Raw genomic sequence first — 15,886 nt, 5'->3', positions numbered from 1 at the left:
GAATAATTGTCAGCTTTCATCATATCCTCTCTTGGACAGAATTCAGTGAATAAAATAATGCCTGATATGTTATACTTGGCTTCTCTGGCAAAAATTATGTACATATAACAACAGTTGACAAGGTATATAATGGGGTACACAAATTCCGCCCTAGAGGAAATGGTGGCGTGAGGGAGGTCATCCAGCCACCTACTACCTCCACTAAGGCTGACATTGTGGAAGACACAGAAAAGGCAGATGAAGAAGACAACGAAGAACATCCATCGTCAGTGCGCGTATGCTGAACGGCAGTGCACCTGGAGACCGTCCGCAACGTCCTAAGACTGGCGGAGGGAGAAGGACTTAATGACGTCATCTACTACGTAATCCACAGCACGAATCAATCGATTCTTGAACTGTCGTTATCAGTGGTTACATGCTATCAAAACGCAATGCTTTAATTCAGACAACAGATGCTTCACTTGCGCTGTTCATAAATTAATATACAGGGTGTTACAAAAAGGTACGGCCAAACTTTCAGGAAACATTCCTCACACACAAAGAAAGAAAATATGTTATGTGGACATGCGTCCGGAAACGCTTACTTTCCATGTTAGAGCTCGTTTTATTACTTCTCTTCAAATCACATTAATCATGGAATGGAAACACACAGCAACTGAACGTACCAGCGTGACTTCAAACACTTTGTTACAGGAAATGTTCAAAATGTCCTCCGTTAGCGAGGATACGTGCATCCACCCTCCGTCGCATGGAATCCCTGATGCGCTGATGCAGCCCTGGAGAATGGCGTATTGTATCACAGCCGTCCACAATACGAGCACGAAGAGTCTCTACCTTTGGTACCGGGGTTGCGTAGACAAGAACTTTCAAATGCCCCCATAAATGAAAGTCAAGAGGGTTGAGGTCAGGAGAGCGTGGAGGCCATGGAATTGGTCCGCCACTACCAATCCATCGGTCACCGAATCTGTTGTTGACAAGCGTACGAACACTTCGACTGAAATGTGCAGGAGCTCCATCGTGCATGAACCACATGTTGTGTCGTACTTGTAAAGGCACATGTTCTAGCAGCACAGGTAGAGTATCCTGTATGAAATCATGATAACGTGCTCAACTGAGCGTAGGTGGAAGAACATGGGGCCAAATCAAACATCACCAACGATGCCCGCCCAAAAGTTCAAAGGAAATCTGTGTCGATGACGTGATTGCACAATTGCGTGCGGATTCTCGCCAGCCCACACATGTTGATTGTGAAAATTTACAATTTGATCACGTTGGAATGAAGCCTCATCCGTAAAGAGAAGATTTGCACTGAAATGATGATTGACACATTGTTGGATGAACCATTCGCAGAAGTGTACCCGTGGAGGCCAGTCAGCTGCTGATAGTGCCTGCACACGCTGTACATGGTACGGAAACAACTGGTTCTCCCGTAGCACTCTCCATACAGTGACGTGGTCAACGTTATCTTGTACAGCAGCATCCTCTCTGACGCTGACATTAGGGTTATCGTCAACTGCACGAAGAATTACCTCGTCCATTGCAGGTGTCCTCGTCGTTCTAGGTCTTCCCCAGTCGTGAGTCATAGGCTGGAATGTTCCGTGCTCCCTAAGACGTCGATCAATTGCTTCGAACGTCTTGCTGTCGGGACACCTTCGTTCTGGAAATCTGTCTCGAAACAAACGTACCGCGCCACGGCTATTGCCCCGTGCTAATCCATACATCAAATGGGCATCTGCCAACTCCGCATATGTAAACATTGCACTACTGCAAAACCACGTTCGTGATGAACACTAACCTGTTGATGCTACGTACTGATGTGCTTGATACTATTACTGTAGAGCAATGAGTCGCATGTCAACACAAGCACCGAAGTCAACATTACCTTCCTTCAATTGGGCCGACTGGCGGTGAATCGAGGAACTACAGTACATACTGACGAAACTAAAATGAGCTCTAACACGGAAAGTAAGCGTTTCCGGACACATATCCACATAACATCTTTTCTTTATTTGTGTGTGAGGAATGTTTCCTGAAAGTTTGGCCGTACCTTTTTGTAACACCCTGTATACAATTACAACAGACTGTAAGTGGAAACAAATTCTGTTAATAACGCATACGGATACCGTAAATGGTTGAAAGTAAATAAAAAATGGCGTTTTAGGTAAGCAGGACCTTTTTTTGTATAAGGTTTATTTTCATTGTAGGTTGGCCATGTAGAAGGAAGTCCTTTTTTCACGGTTTTGGCAAATTATAAACTGAAAACGTAAAATGGTGAAATTTAAGGCATTAGCTAATTAAATTGACCTTCAGTGAAAATCAGATACTGCTAGTCTGTGGTATAACAAGAAGAAAATAGAACAGAAAATTGAGAGCTTTATTGTGATGACGTATTGCCTGTTAGCTTCTGTCTCGTCTGCTCAAACATTTCGCTGACGCTTCGCTAGCACGAGTAACCGACATTATCTTAGGTTTACGCTCTATCTGCCACCAGCAATGGAGGGTACTCTTCCACAGTCACAGCTAGTCGTGCTGGCTAAACGTCAGTAAAATCGTTAAACAAACGTCAGTCGCAGAACTCGAGACGGAAGCCAACAGACAAGGCGTGAGCAAGTGGCCACTAGAGTCTCGGTAGTTTTATTTTGTTCTTCAGAAGGTCAAATTTTGTCTCCTGAAACAAAGCCATGGTTCATTTGCAGGATTTCAAAAAAAAACTTAATCATTAAGTATGGACTTGCAGATTTATTGAAATTGAATCATTGTCAAATAATATACTGACAAACCAATTTTAAGCAGCTGTTTGTTGCGCTATAAATAAATATCAGTGTTTGGCGAGTAGAGCCTCTCTGTTACAAGCCTTTGTTTCGGAAAAATGGATAAACCTTTAGGTACAACAATTTTATGGAGAGATAATAAGTGTACATTTTAAATAAAGCACGCCTGAAAATTACACAGTTTCTGTAAATAAATTTTACCAAAAAAATAGTAATATGCAGAACGAGCACCTTATTTTTTGTCGTCTCGTTGACATTCAGCACTGCATGGCAGAAATTTCTTTCTGCCGACGCTCTTGCTGCGCGGTTTACAAGCATAGATCGGGTTAATCTGAAGAGTATTGGAAACTTCCCCTCGTGAACTCTTCACCATGGTAGCAGCTGGACTGGATCTTCATTTTCAGAGTATCTTATTTCTAAGTAAAGAGAAATTTCATTCTCTGTACTACTTGTCCTCTAAGTCATCATCTACCCAGTTCACAAATCTGTTTTTCTTCGATACTGTACTGAAATTATTGGGAGACGACGAAGTACGTAGTTAACATTTATGCTGCCACTTTTCGTGTATTGTGCATTTATGTTTCTGACATAACTTCTTGGATCGCACTTTCAACGATGTTATACGAACGTAGGCCCTGGGTGCACAGTCCAATACAACAATAACAGTAGCGTTTGTTCTTGATGAAATTGATGGAAGTTCAAGATGGTTCAAATGGCTCTGAGCACTATGGGACTTAACTGCTGAGGTCATCAATCCCCTAGAGCTTAGAACTACTTAAACCTAAGTAACCTGAGGACATCACACACATCCATGCCCGAGGTAGGATTCGAACCTGCGACCGTAGCGGTCACGCTGCTCCAAACTGTAGGGCCTAGAACCGCTCGGCCACTACGGCCGGCAAATTGATGGAGGTGTCCATTTCTCACTTTTAACGCATTTTTGGCTGGGTCTATGTTCATTTCCTGAAGTAGTAAAGAAAATCACACGAGTTTCACGTAAAAGAAAAAGACTCTAAGACAAAGGAGGAAACGACACACCACGAAGGAACTATCCGACTGGGACACGAATAGGCTGATATGATGTACATCTACAAACAAACAAAAGATGACACTTTCAGAAAAATTGGTTGATTTATTCAAGAGAAAGAACGTCACGAACAGTGCAAGGCAATAACGCTTTGGTCCAACTCTGGCCCTTATATAATTAGTTATTCGACTTGGCGTTGATTGACAGAGTTGTTGGACGCCCTCCTGTGGGATATCGTGACAAAATCTGTCAACTGGCGCGTCAGATCGTCAGAAAACGGAGAGGGTTGGAGGATCCTGCTCATAATGCTCCAAACTGGGAGAGATCCGGCGATGCTGCTGGCTAAGGTAGGGTCTGACAAATACGAAGACAAGCAGTAGAAATCTTCGCCGTGTGCCGGTGAAATGAAAACCCAGGTTGACTTGTCATGAAGGACAACAAAACGGGGCGTTGAATATCGTCAACGTACCGCTGTGCTGCAAGGGTACCGCGTATGACAACCAAAGGGGTCCTGCTATGAAAAGAAATGGGCGTACGGCTGGAGACAGTCAGCCGTCCGGTCCGTCTCCAGACGCGTCGTCGCTGGTCACTGGAGCTCAGTTCGAAGCGGGACTCATCGCTGAAGTCAGTTGTACTTCACTCAATGAGGCTCCAGGCCGAAGCCGTGTCTGGAGGCGCCCCAGAGAGTGGTGGACTATCATCCCGACTGTAGCCCGCCACAAGGCCCGACAACCAGCAGTGATGGTGTGCGATGCCATTACTTTTCGTAGCAGGACTTCTTTGTCATCAGCGGCACCATTAGCAGCACGGCGGAACGCCGACAGTATTGTAAGCTCCGATTTGTTGTCATTTCATTGAAAGCCATCCTGCGCTTACATTTTCTCAAAATAATGCCCGCGTGCACACGGCAAGAGTTTTTACTGCATGTCTTCGTGCCTTCCAAACCCTACCTCGGCCAGGGCAGATCTCAACAAACATCTCGGAATTTTGACTATCTAACGCGCCAGAATTTGAACAGAATGTGGCACAATGTTCTTCAGGAGGACATCCAACAACTCTATCATTCAGTGCCAAGCCGAACAATTCTTTGCATGGGGGCCAGAGATGAGCCAACACGCAATTGACTTGCCCAATTTGTGAAGCCTTTTTCCTTCAAATCATCAAATATTTTTTGAAACTATAATCATTTGTTTGTCTGTACATGTACGTTACATCTACCGATTTCCAACCCATTCGGATAATTCCTTGGTAGCATGTCATTTGTTTTCTTAGAGTGTGTTTCGATTATAACAAGCATCTTCAAAGTGCGTTTATATGGACTGTGTTAAGACAGTCAGTTTTGACGATTATATATACTGAAGAGCCAATGAAACTGGTACACCTTTCTAACATCGGGTAGGGCCCCCACGAGCACGCAGAAATACCGCAACACGATGCGACATGGACTCGACTAATATTTGAAGTTGTACTGGAGGGAACTGATACTATGAATACTGAAGGGCTATCCATAAATCCGTAAGAGTACGATCGGGTGGAGACTCATTTGAACAGCACGTTGCAAGGCATCCCAGACATGCTCAAGAATATTCATGTCCGGAGAGTCTGGTGGCCAGCGGCAGTGTTTAAACTCAGAAAAGTGTTTCTGGAGCCACTCTGTAGCAATTCTGGATGTGTGGGGTGTCACGTTGTCCTGCTGGATTGCCCAAGTCCGTCGGAATGCACGATGGACATGAATGGATGAAGGTGATAAGACAGGATGCTTACGTGCGTGTCACCTGTCAGAGTCGTATCTCGACTTATCAGGGATCCCACACTGCACACGCTCCACACCATTACAGAGCCTTCACCAGCTTGAACAGTCCTCTGCTGACATGCAGGGTCCATGGATTCATGTGGTTGTCTTCACACCCATACACGTCCATTCGCTCGATTCAATTTGGAACGAGACTCGTCCCACCACGCAACAGGTTTCCAGTTATCAACAGTCCAACGTCGGCGTTGACTGGTCCAGGCAAAGCGTAAAGCTTTGTGTCGTGCAGTCATCAGGGGTACACGAGTGGGACTTCGGCTCCGAAAACCCATATCGGTGATGTTTCGTTGAATGGTTCGGACGCTGAAACTTTTTGACGGCCCAATACTGAAATCAGCAGCAAGGAAGCAGGAAGGGTTGCACTTCTGTCACTCTGAACAATTCCCTTCAGTCGTCGTCGGTCCCGTTCTTGCATGGTCTTTTTCCGGCGGCAGCGATGTCGGAGATTTGATGGTTTACCGGATTCCTGATACTCACGGCACACTCGTGAAATGGTCGTACGGTAAAATCTCCACTTCATCGCTACTTTGGAGATGCTGTTTCTCATCGCTTGTGCGCCTATTGCCGGCCGGTGTGGCCGAACGGTTCTAGGCGCATCAATCTGGAACTGCGCGTCGTCTACGGTCGCAGGTTCGAATCCTGCCTCGGGCATGGATTTGTTTGTTGTCCTTAGGTTAGTTAGGTTTATGTAGTTATAAGTTCTAGGGGACTGATGTTAAGTCCCATAATGCCCAGAGCCATTTGAATCATTTTTTTCGTGCGCCGACTATAATACCACGTTCAAACTCACTTAAATCTTGATAACCTCTCATTGTAGCAGCAATAACCGATCTAACAACCGCAGCGGCGTATTCTGCCTGTTTACATATCTCTGTATTTGAATACGCATGCCTAGACCAGTTTCTTTGGCGCTTCAATATATGTTTCACATCTGGATGCGTCATATTTGAGGGAGATGTTTGTTTGATCCATTGATGTATACTGCGGAAGTACTATGGTTTTAACATAACTTTTTTTAATTCCTCCATTTTCTATACCGATAAGCCGAAACATTATGACCACTGCCACCGCGAGGTTGGGTGCCGCCTGGTGGCGTTGCGTTAATAAAAGTATGTAAGCGCAGCAGAGATGGAGGGGGAATCACCCTAGGGAAGATATGGGGTGAATATGAAAAAAACCGTTAAGATAGGCGATTTTGACGAAGGGCAGATTATTGTTACACAGAGCCTGTGGACGAGATTCTCTAAAATGTCAAAGCTGTTCGTATGTTCACGTGCTACTGCCCTGATCATCTACGGAAAGAGGTAAAAAGACAATGAGCTTAATGGTTGGCCGTACACGACTCTTCGGATGCTTGTCTGCTCTTTATAATAGGAGTATGTGGCACCTCTGCCGAAAGAGCAGAGCCGGAGCGAATGAGGAGGAGGAGGCCATCAGCATATGCCCGACAGCGAAAAGTGTGTTGGCGTAGGGTGAGGCCAGAGAGCTTGGTCGTCAAGCTCCCAATAAGGGGCTCAAGGGCAATGGCATACAGGAGGGTAGAAAGGGGGGAGCCCTGCCGTATCGAACGGCAGATAGGTACCGGCCCTGCTAAATGTCCATTGACTTGGACACGTGAACTGGCACTGTCGTAAAGACGCCTGATGAATTCGAGAAACGGAGGGGGGGATGCCCATTCGGGCTGCCACCGAAAACAGGAAACGATGACGGACTTTATCGAAGGCGCTGTCGAAGACTATAGCGACGACCGCTGCACGGAGTCTGCAGACCGCCGCCATCGCAATGAAGTCGCGGCATTCCCCTGTGGCAGTCTGTATGTTAACCTGTCCTCCAGGCGTCATTTGCTCTGGCGAGAGGATATGAGGGAGTATTGTTCGGAGCCGCATTGCCAGTAAGCGCGCGAAAATCTTGTAATCGGCATTGAGTAGGGTAGTGGTCTGACTGGGATGATGATGCCCTCAGCAAAGGCGGGTGGGATTGCGTGGTCAGATGTTATCAGTTCTTGATACATAGTCGTCCACCGTGGTGCCATGAGGTCCCGAAAGTACGGTAAAACTCAATCGGTAGGCCGTCAATGCCGGGCGATCTGTTGACAGCACCCTTGGCGATTGCGTTGTTGACGCCGTCTAGGGTGACCGCCACTGTCAAAGCATTCGCCTCCGTGTGGGGGAGGGTGCGCGTGACGTAATGCAAAACAGAGTCGTCTGCTGCAGCTTCAGCGTCTTCTTCACTATAAGTACGAGGGTAGTGCTCGACGAATGCGTGGACGATGTCATTCTGAGTGGTCACCTGCGTGCCTGAGGCGTGGTCAGAGTGCCGTCGGACACTATATGATGCATGGATGGAATTTCGACGTGATCGTGGCGTCGCGTCCGTATCACGACCCCATGCAGTTTCCGGCGTGCCAGCGCAATTATCTTCGCCTTAGTTCTTTGCCGTTCCAACTGGTTGTCCGGGGTTGGCGGTTGAGCGTCCAGATCGCGGAGAATCGCATAATAGAAGTCAACTGTGGTGCGATGCCAGTCGGCCATGTCCTTCCCGTATCTCATCAGTGTCCTCCGGATCGCCGGCATGGCGCAGTCCAACCACCATGTCAATGTCGAGTGGTAGCGGAGAAGGCGTCTTTTGCAAGCTGTCCACGTTTCAGTGACTTGTTGGCGACACGCCAGGTCATGCAAGTGTGAAGTATTGAGTTTCCATGGCGCACGGCTGCGCCATACTGATTGTGGCAGAAGGAGGACCGTACAGATGTAGGCGCAATGGTCGGAAAAGGCCAGCGGCCAGCGTTCGGCGCCACGTATCGCAGATCTAAGAGTTTGTGAGACATATATCCTGTCTAGTCGGCTTGCGGAATGACTGGTAAGAAAGGTATGGCCAGAACGGTTACCGTGTTGAACTTCCCAGGTATCGTGAAGCAGGAGGTCTCGCACCACTATACGTAGTTCCTGGCATGTAGTATAGTGAGGAATCTGATCTTTAGGATGCAGAACGCAGTTAAAATCACCTCCTAGTAGGGAATGGTCATAACGCCCTAAAAACAGGGGAGCGATTTCCTCGGAATAAAACTGGGCTCTTTCATGCCGTCGGCCGGTGCCTGAGGGAGCGTAGACATTAATGATGCGTGTCCCCATGGCAGTGAGTGTCATGCCCCGAGCTGATGGAAGGAAGGCGACATCGGTCACAGAAATCCCATGGCGGACGTAGATGACCACTCCGCGACCCATAGGATCACCCGCGGAGGCATGGGCGGTATAGCCATTGATATCCGGGAGACCAGCCAAGTAAACTTCCTGCAGAAGGGCGAAATCAATATCCGAAGCCCAGAACATCTCGTGCATAAGGCGGATTTTCACCCTTGAACGGATTTTGTTGGTGTTGATGGTTGCTATCCGGTAGGCCTGGTGTCGGATTGCTGGAGGCAGGTCCACTCCGCTGTCCGTGCAAGGGTGTGGGCGTCGCAGCGGAACGTTATCCCGCTGGCCTGCAGGGGAGTCTGGGGAGAGTATGATTAGTGGTGCGGCCGTGACGGCGCAGGGTCCCGTAACGGGTCCTGCTCCTCGACCTCCTCCTCGTGCCACGCCGTGGAAGCGGACACTGGTGTATCTTCCATTTTGTCTGCAGAAGATGTTGTAATGGTGCGTGGTGTAGTGTAGCTTGTGATACGTTCATGATTTAGTTCAGCGTCAGCACGGGGCGCAGGCACACCGACAGAAGTCCCCGCGCTCATAACGTCTTCGTCAGCAGTAGCGGGTTCTGAGGCCTCGTGCTGGGCTCCGGTTGCGTCCTCCTCGACTTGTAACGTCTCCTCTTGGCCGGAAACTGTGCGACGTCTTCGCTTGCGACGTTTCGGAGAACGTTGTTTCCTTGTGCGACCCTCCGTGTCCGACGACGGAAGGGAGTCGCGTCATTCTGGCAGAAAGGCCGCTGTAGGAACGATGAGCGAGTCGATCTCCATCGTGTTTCCGAGGTCAGGGTCAGTGTCCGGTTGCGTCGGCATCGTCGCAGCGGCGTCGATGGCCGACCGAGGCGGCGGGCCGTCCGAGGCGCTCTCCGTCGGTATCTGGTCGGGCTCGTTGGTGGCGTCGTTTGTGGTGACCGGGCGACGTTGCAAAGCGGTAGGAGAAGCCAGAGCAGCGGCATAGGTCACCGGTAGCACTGTAGGTTGCGACGTGGGTGGTCCTTCGGCAGCTGGAAGTTGCGTAATACGCCGTTGTAGGCATTCGGATCTAAGGTGGCCTTCTTTGCCGCACCCGGAACAGGTCCGAGGCTGGCCGTCGTATATAATTATTGCACGGCATCCGCCGATCTGTAAGTAGGACGGGACGTGGCTTCGCAGATCAATGGTGACCTGTCGGACCCCGTTTAGGACAGGATACGTCCGAAACTGTGTCCACATCTCCGCAGTGTGGCCATGGACTGTGCCATATGGGCGTAGCGCCGCGACGACTTCCTCAGCAGGAAGTTCGAATGGCAATTCGAAAATGCGTATCGTTCGCATACCTAAGCCTGCGTGGTCAACGGTTACCTCCCCCACATTGCCATCAGCGTGACAGAAGCGGAGCCCCTGTCTGATCTCACGTAATATGCGTTCGCACTCCGCGTCGTTAATGATTTTCACATAGACAGTGCTGCTCACGATGGACAAATGTATGCCGATAATATCGGTCGCCGGGATCTTCACTTCCTCTCGCAGAAAACGCTCCACCTCGAGTGCTTTGGGTCGGGCATAATCGTTGCAGAAAGTAAATCGGAGTGTTGATTTACGGTAACGGTTCGCCATGGATCGTACAAGGTAAGCCGGCACTTAAGCAACGGCCGTCAGAATGTAAACAAGGCGAGCTCGCGCTCCGCACGCGGTCAACACATACGCGTCCACTCTGTTGCCCTGCCGAAGGCAGACTGTAATTTACCATCAGATACTAAACTTTAAACTAATAAAGATATTGAAAATCTGATTACACCATCAGAATCTTCGTGCAAATAATAGTAATGTATATGTTTCTTTTTGAGGTATCACGATTCATCCGGCTAATATTAATTTCTATATAATAATGTCGTGTGACGAGGGCCTCCCGTCAGCTAGGCGCTCGCGTAGTGCAAGTCTTTCGATTTGACGCCACTTCGGCGACTTGCGCGTCAATGGGGATGAAATGATGATAAGGAGAACACAACACCCAGTCCCTAAGCGGAGAAAATCTCCGGTCCAGCCGAGAATCGAACCCGGGCGCTTAAGGTTGACAGTCCATCGCGCTGACCACTCAGCTACCGGGGGCAGATGTCAATTTCTGTACAAACTGTGAAATGTCTGCCATTAAGGTTACACAAAGTCCGCCATCTTTGGCATTCCCAGCGTACAAGTCTCTTTCATTGACATAGCGTCACCATGGAATTCCCAGCCACACGGCCGCTGGACCCCTCTTGCTTCGGCCAACGTCCGGCACCACGTGGTCTGCCTGCCGAGCGGCTCGCGCCCGCCGAGCGGCCCGTTCAAAAAATGGTTCAAATGGCTCTGAGCACTATGGGACTCAACTGCTGAGGTCATAAGTCCCTTAGAACTTATAACTACTTAAACCTAACTAACCTAAGTACATCACACACATCCATGCCCGAGGCAGGATTCGAACCTGCGACCGTAGCGGTCGCGCGGTTCCAGACCGTAGCGCCTAGAACCGCTCGGCCACCAACGGCCGGCGAGCGGCCCGTGCGACCACGCCAACTCCCAACTTTTTCAGGCCGCCACAACTCGCCCATTACCTCACAAGTTGCAGCAGCAACAGTCTGAATGATTGTCTGATCTGGCCTTGTAACATTAACTGAAACGGCCATGTTGTGCTCGTACTGCAAACAGCTGAAAGCAACGGGAAACTACAGCCGTGATTATTCCCGAGGGCATGCAGCTGTGTGGTTAAATGATGATGGCGTCCTCTTGGGTACAATATTCCGGAGGTAAAATAGTTCCCCCCCCCCCCCCCCATTCGGATCTGCGGGCGGGGACTACACAGGACGACGCCGTTATCGGGAGAAACAAAACTGGCGTCCTGTGGACCAGAGTATGGAATGTCAGATCCATTAATCGGGCAGGAAGTTTAGAAGATTTAAAAAGGAAAATGGATAGATTAAAATTAGATATAGTGGAAATTAGTGAAGTTCAGTGGCAGGAGGAACAAGACTTCTGGTCAGGTGAATACGGGGTTATAAAAGTCAAACACGGGTAATGCAAGACTAGGTTTAATGAATAAAAAAATAGGAGTGTGGGTAAGCTACTATGAACAGCATACTGAACGCATTATTGTAGGAAAGATAGACACAAAGTCCACGCCTACCACAATAGTAGTACAAGTTTATATGCCAACTAGCTCTGCAGATGACGAAGCGATTGATGAAATGTATGATGAGATAAAAGAAATTATTCAGATAAAGGAGGAAGACAAAAATACGTGATGGGTGACTGGAATTCGATAGTCGGAAAAGGAAGAGATGGTAACGTAGTAGGTGAATATGGAATCGGGGTAAGGAATGAAAGAGGAATCCGCCTTGTAGAATTTTGCACAGAGCAGAACTTAATCATACACAACACTTTTTTTAAGATTCATGAAAGAGGGTTGTATATGTGGAAGAGGCATGGAGACATTGTAAGGTTTCAGATAGATTATATAATCGTAAGACACAGATTTAGGAACCAAGTTTTAAATTGTAAAAATTTTTCAGGGGCAGTTGTGGACTCTGACCACGATCTACTGGTTATAAACTGTAGATTAAAAACTGAAGAAACTGCAAAAAGGTGGGGATTTAAGGAGATGGGACCTGGATAAACTGAAAGAACCAGAGGTTGTAGAGGGTTTCAGGCAGAGCATCAGGGAGCGATTGACAAGAACGGGGAAAAGAAATACAGTAGAAGATGAATGGGTAGCTTTGAGAGATGAAATAGTGAAGGCAGCAGAGGACCAAGTACGTAAAAAGACGAGGGCTAGTAGAAATCCTTGGATAACAGAAGAGATATTAAATTTAATTGATGAAAGGAGAAAATATAAAAATACAGAAAATGAAGAAAGCAAAAAGGTATACAAACGTCTCAAAAATGAGATCAGGAGGAAGTGCAAAATGGCTAAGCAGGGATGGCTAGAGGACAAATGTAAGAATGTAGTGGCATATATCACTAGGGTAACAAAGATACTGCCTACACGAACATTAAAGAGACCTTTGGAGAAAATAGAACCACTTCTATGAATATCAAGAGCTCAGATGGAAAACCAGTTCTAAGGAAAGAAGGGAAGGCAGAAAAGTGGCTCTGAGCACTATGGGACTCAACTGCTGTGGTCATAAGTCCCCTAGAACTTAGAACTACTTAAACCTAACTAACCTAAGGACATCACACACATTCATGCCCGAGGCAGGATTCGAACCTGCGACCGTAGCGGTCGTGCGGTTCCAGACTGTAGCGCCTTTAACCGCTCGGCCACTCCGGCCGGCCGCAGAAAAGTGGAAGGAGTATATAGAGGGTCTATACAGGAACGATGAAGTTGAGAACGATATTATGGAAACGGAAGAGGACTTAGATGAAGATGAAATGGGAGATATGATACTGCATGAAGAGTTTGACAGAGCACTGGAAGACCTAGGTCGAAACAAGGCGCCCGAAGTAGACAACATTCCATTAGAACTACTGATAGCCTTGGGAGAGCCAGCTGAGGCAAAACTGAACCATCTGGAGAGCAAGGTGTATGAGACAGGCGGAATACCCTCAGAATCCAAGAAGAATATAATAATTCCAATCCCACAGAAAGCAAATGTTGACAGGTGTGAAAATTACCGACCTATCAGTTTAATAAGTCACGGCTGCAAAATACTAATACGAATTCTTTACAGACGAATGGAAAAACTGGTAGAAGCTAACCTCGGGGAAGGTCAGTTTGGATTCCGTAGAAATGTTGGAACACGTGAGGCAATACTGACCCTACGACTTATTTTAGAAGATGGATTTAGGATAGGCTAATGTACATTTCTAGCATCTGCTGACTTAGGGGAAACTTTTGACAATGTTGACTGGAATACTCTCTTTCAAATTCTGAAGGTGGCAGGGGTAAAATAAAGGGAGCGAAAGGCTATTTACAATTTTTACAGAAACCAGATGGTAGTTATAAGAGTCGAGTGGCACGAAAGGGTGGTTGGGAAGGGAGTGAGACAGGGTTGTAGCCTATCCCCGATGTTATTCAATCTGTATATCGAGCAAGCACTAAAGGAAACAAAAGAAACATTTGGAGTAGGAATTAAGATCCACTGGGAAGAAATGAAAACTTTGAGGTTTGCCGATGACATTGTAATTCTGTCAGAGACAACAAAGGACATGGAAGAGCAGCTGAAGGGAATGACAGTGTCTTGAAAGGAAGATATAAGATGAACATCAACAAAAAATGGTTCAAATGGCTCTGAGCACTATGAGACTTAGCTTCTGAGGTCATCAGTTGCCTAGAACTTAGAACTAATTAAACCTAACTAACCTAAGGACATCACACACATCCATGCCCGAGGCAGGATTCGAACCTGCGACCGTAGCGGTCGCCCGGCTCCAGACTGTAGCGCCTAGAACCGCACAGCCACTCCGGCCGGCTGAACATCAACAAAAGCAAAACGAAGGTAATGGAATGTAGTCAAATTAAATCAGGTGATACTGAGGGAATTAGATTAGGAAATGTGACACTTTAAGTAGTAGATGAGTTCTGCTATTTGGGCAACAAAATAACTGATGATGGACAAAGTAGAGAGGATATAAAACGTAGACTGGCAGTGACAAGGAAATCATTTCCCAAAAAGATAAATTTGTTAACATCGAGTATAGATTTAAGTGTCAGGATATCGTTTCTGAAAGTATTTGTTTGGAGTGTAGACATGTATGGAAGTGAAAGACGGACGATAAATAGTTTAGACAAGAAGAGAATAGAAACATTCGAAATGTGGTGCTACAGAAGAATTCTGAAGATTAGATGGCTAGATCACGTAACTAATGATGAGGTACTGAATAGAATTGGGGAGAAGAGGAATTTGTGTCACAATTCGACTACAAGAAGTGATCAGTTGGTAGGACACGTTCTGAGGCATCAAGGGATCGTCAGTTCAGTGTTGGAGGGAAGTGCGGAGGGTAAAAATCGTAGAGGGACACTAAACAGATTCAGAAGGATATGGTTTGCAGTAGTTACTCGAAGATGAAGAAACTTGCAGAGGATAGAGTAGCGTGGAGAGCTGCATCAAACCAGTCTCTGGACTGAAGACCACAACAGCAACAACAACGAGGGGTTGAACCGTACTCACTCGGGGCAAGGCAACTGAATGAGGACGCTGAAACCAGCCGCACAGCACCTGTGTGACACGAGACTTGCTGGTTAACGTGATTTGCGGCTGCAGCGCTTTCGAGTGGCAGTTATCGGCTTTATATGGTTCGCAAATCACACTGTTTGTTCACTAAAATTGTAAGTGGGCTGGTTCTGTGTTGGCAGCGCTGTGTAGCGCTTTGCATTGGATCTCTGACTGCGCTTTCTTTGTAGGAGACTCTGTGGCTGGTTGGGCTCATTGTTGTAAGTTAATCGCCAGTGCTGTTGGGCAGTTGGAACTTAGTCGCCAGCAGTGATGGAAGTACTGTTGGGCAGTTGGAGGCGAACAGCCAGCAGTGATGGATGTTAAATGTGAGAAGTTAGCATTGATGGAGGGCAGAGGTCTGAAGTGTTGCGTAGGCTGACGATCTGGAAGTATCCGACTTGGAGACTGAAAATTATTCATGATTATATATCTTTGTACTGGATGTCAATGACGATTTATATTCGTGTTTGAACTGGATGTCACATTATTAAAATAAAAAAATACATTACTTGGTTTGCAGCTAAATCTTTCCTTTGCTAACCACATGCCTATTAGTAGTTAGTGGCTTTAGTAGTTAGAATCTTTTATTTAGCTGGCACAATTGACGCTCGCTGAATTGCAGTAGTTCGCGTAATGAAGATTTTTGTGAGGTAAGTGCCTCATGAAATGTATAGGTTATTGTTAGGCTTTCTTTTTAGTCAGGGCCTTTCTTTTGAATTAATTATTTGAAGTCAGGTTGTCTATTTTTTTGTGTTTTTATTTTGTTTTTTGTTTGAGCAGTCAGATTGCGTTGCGCTAGGATATTATGGGTCTCAGTCATTCAGCAATTTAAGTGCAGACACACACAATTTAAATAAAGAAGTTTCAAAATTGACGGGCGTAAAATTCCTACGTTATATCTGTTAAAATGCTCATTTCCTCCCTTGT

Source organism: Schistocerca piceifrons, chromosome 2, assembly GCF_021461385.2.
Source record: "Schistocerca piceifrons isolate TAMUIC-IGC-003096 chromosome 2, iqSchPice1.1, whole genome shotgun sequence".
NCBI classification, from domain to species: domain Eukaryota; kingdom Metazoa; phylum Arthropoda; class Insecta; order Orthoptera; family Acrididae; genus Schistocerca; species Schistocerca piceifrons.
This window is presented reverse-complemented; position numbering follows the sequence as displayed.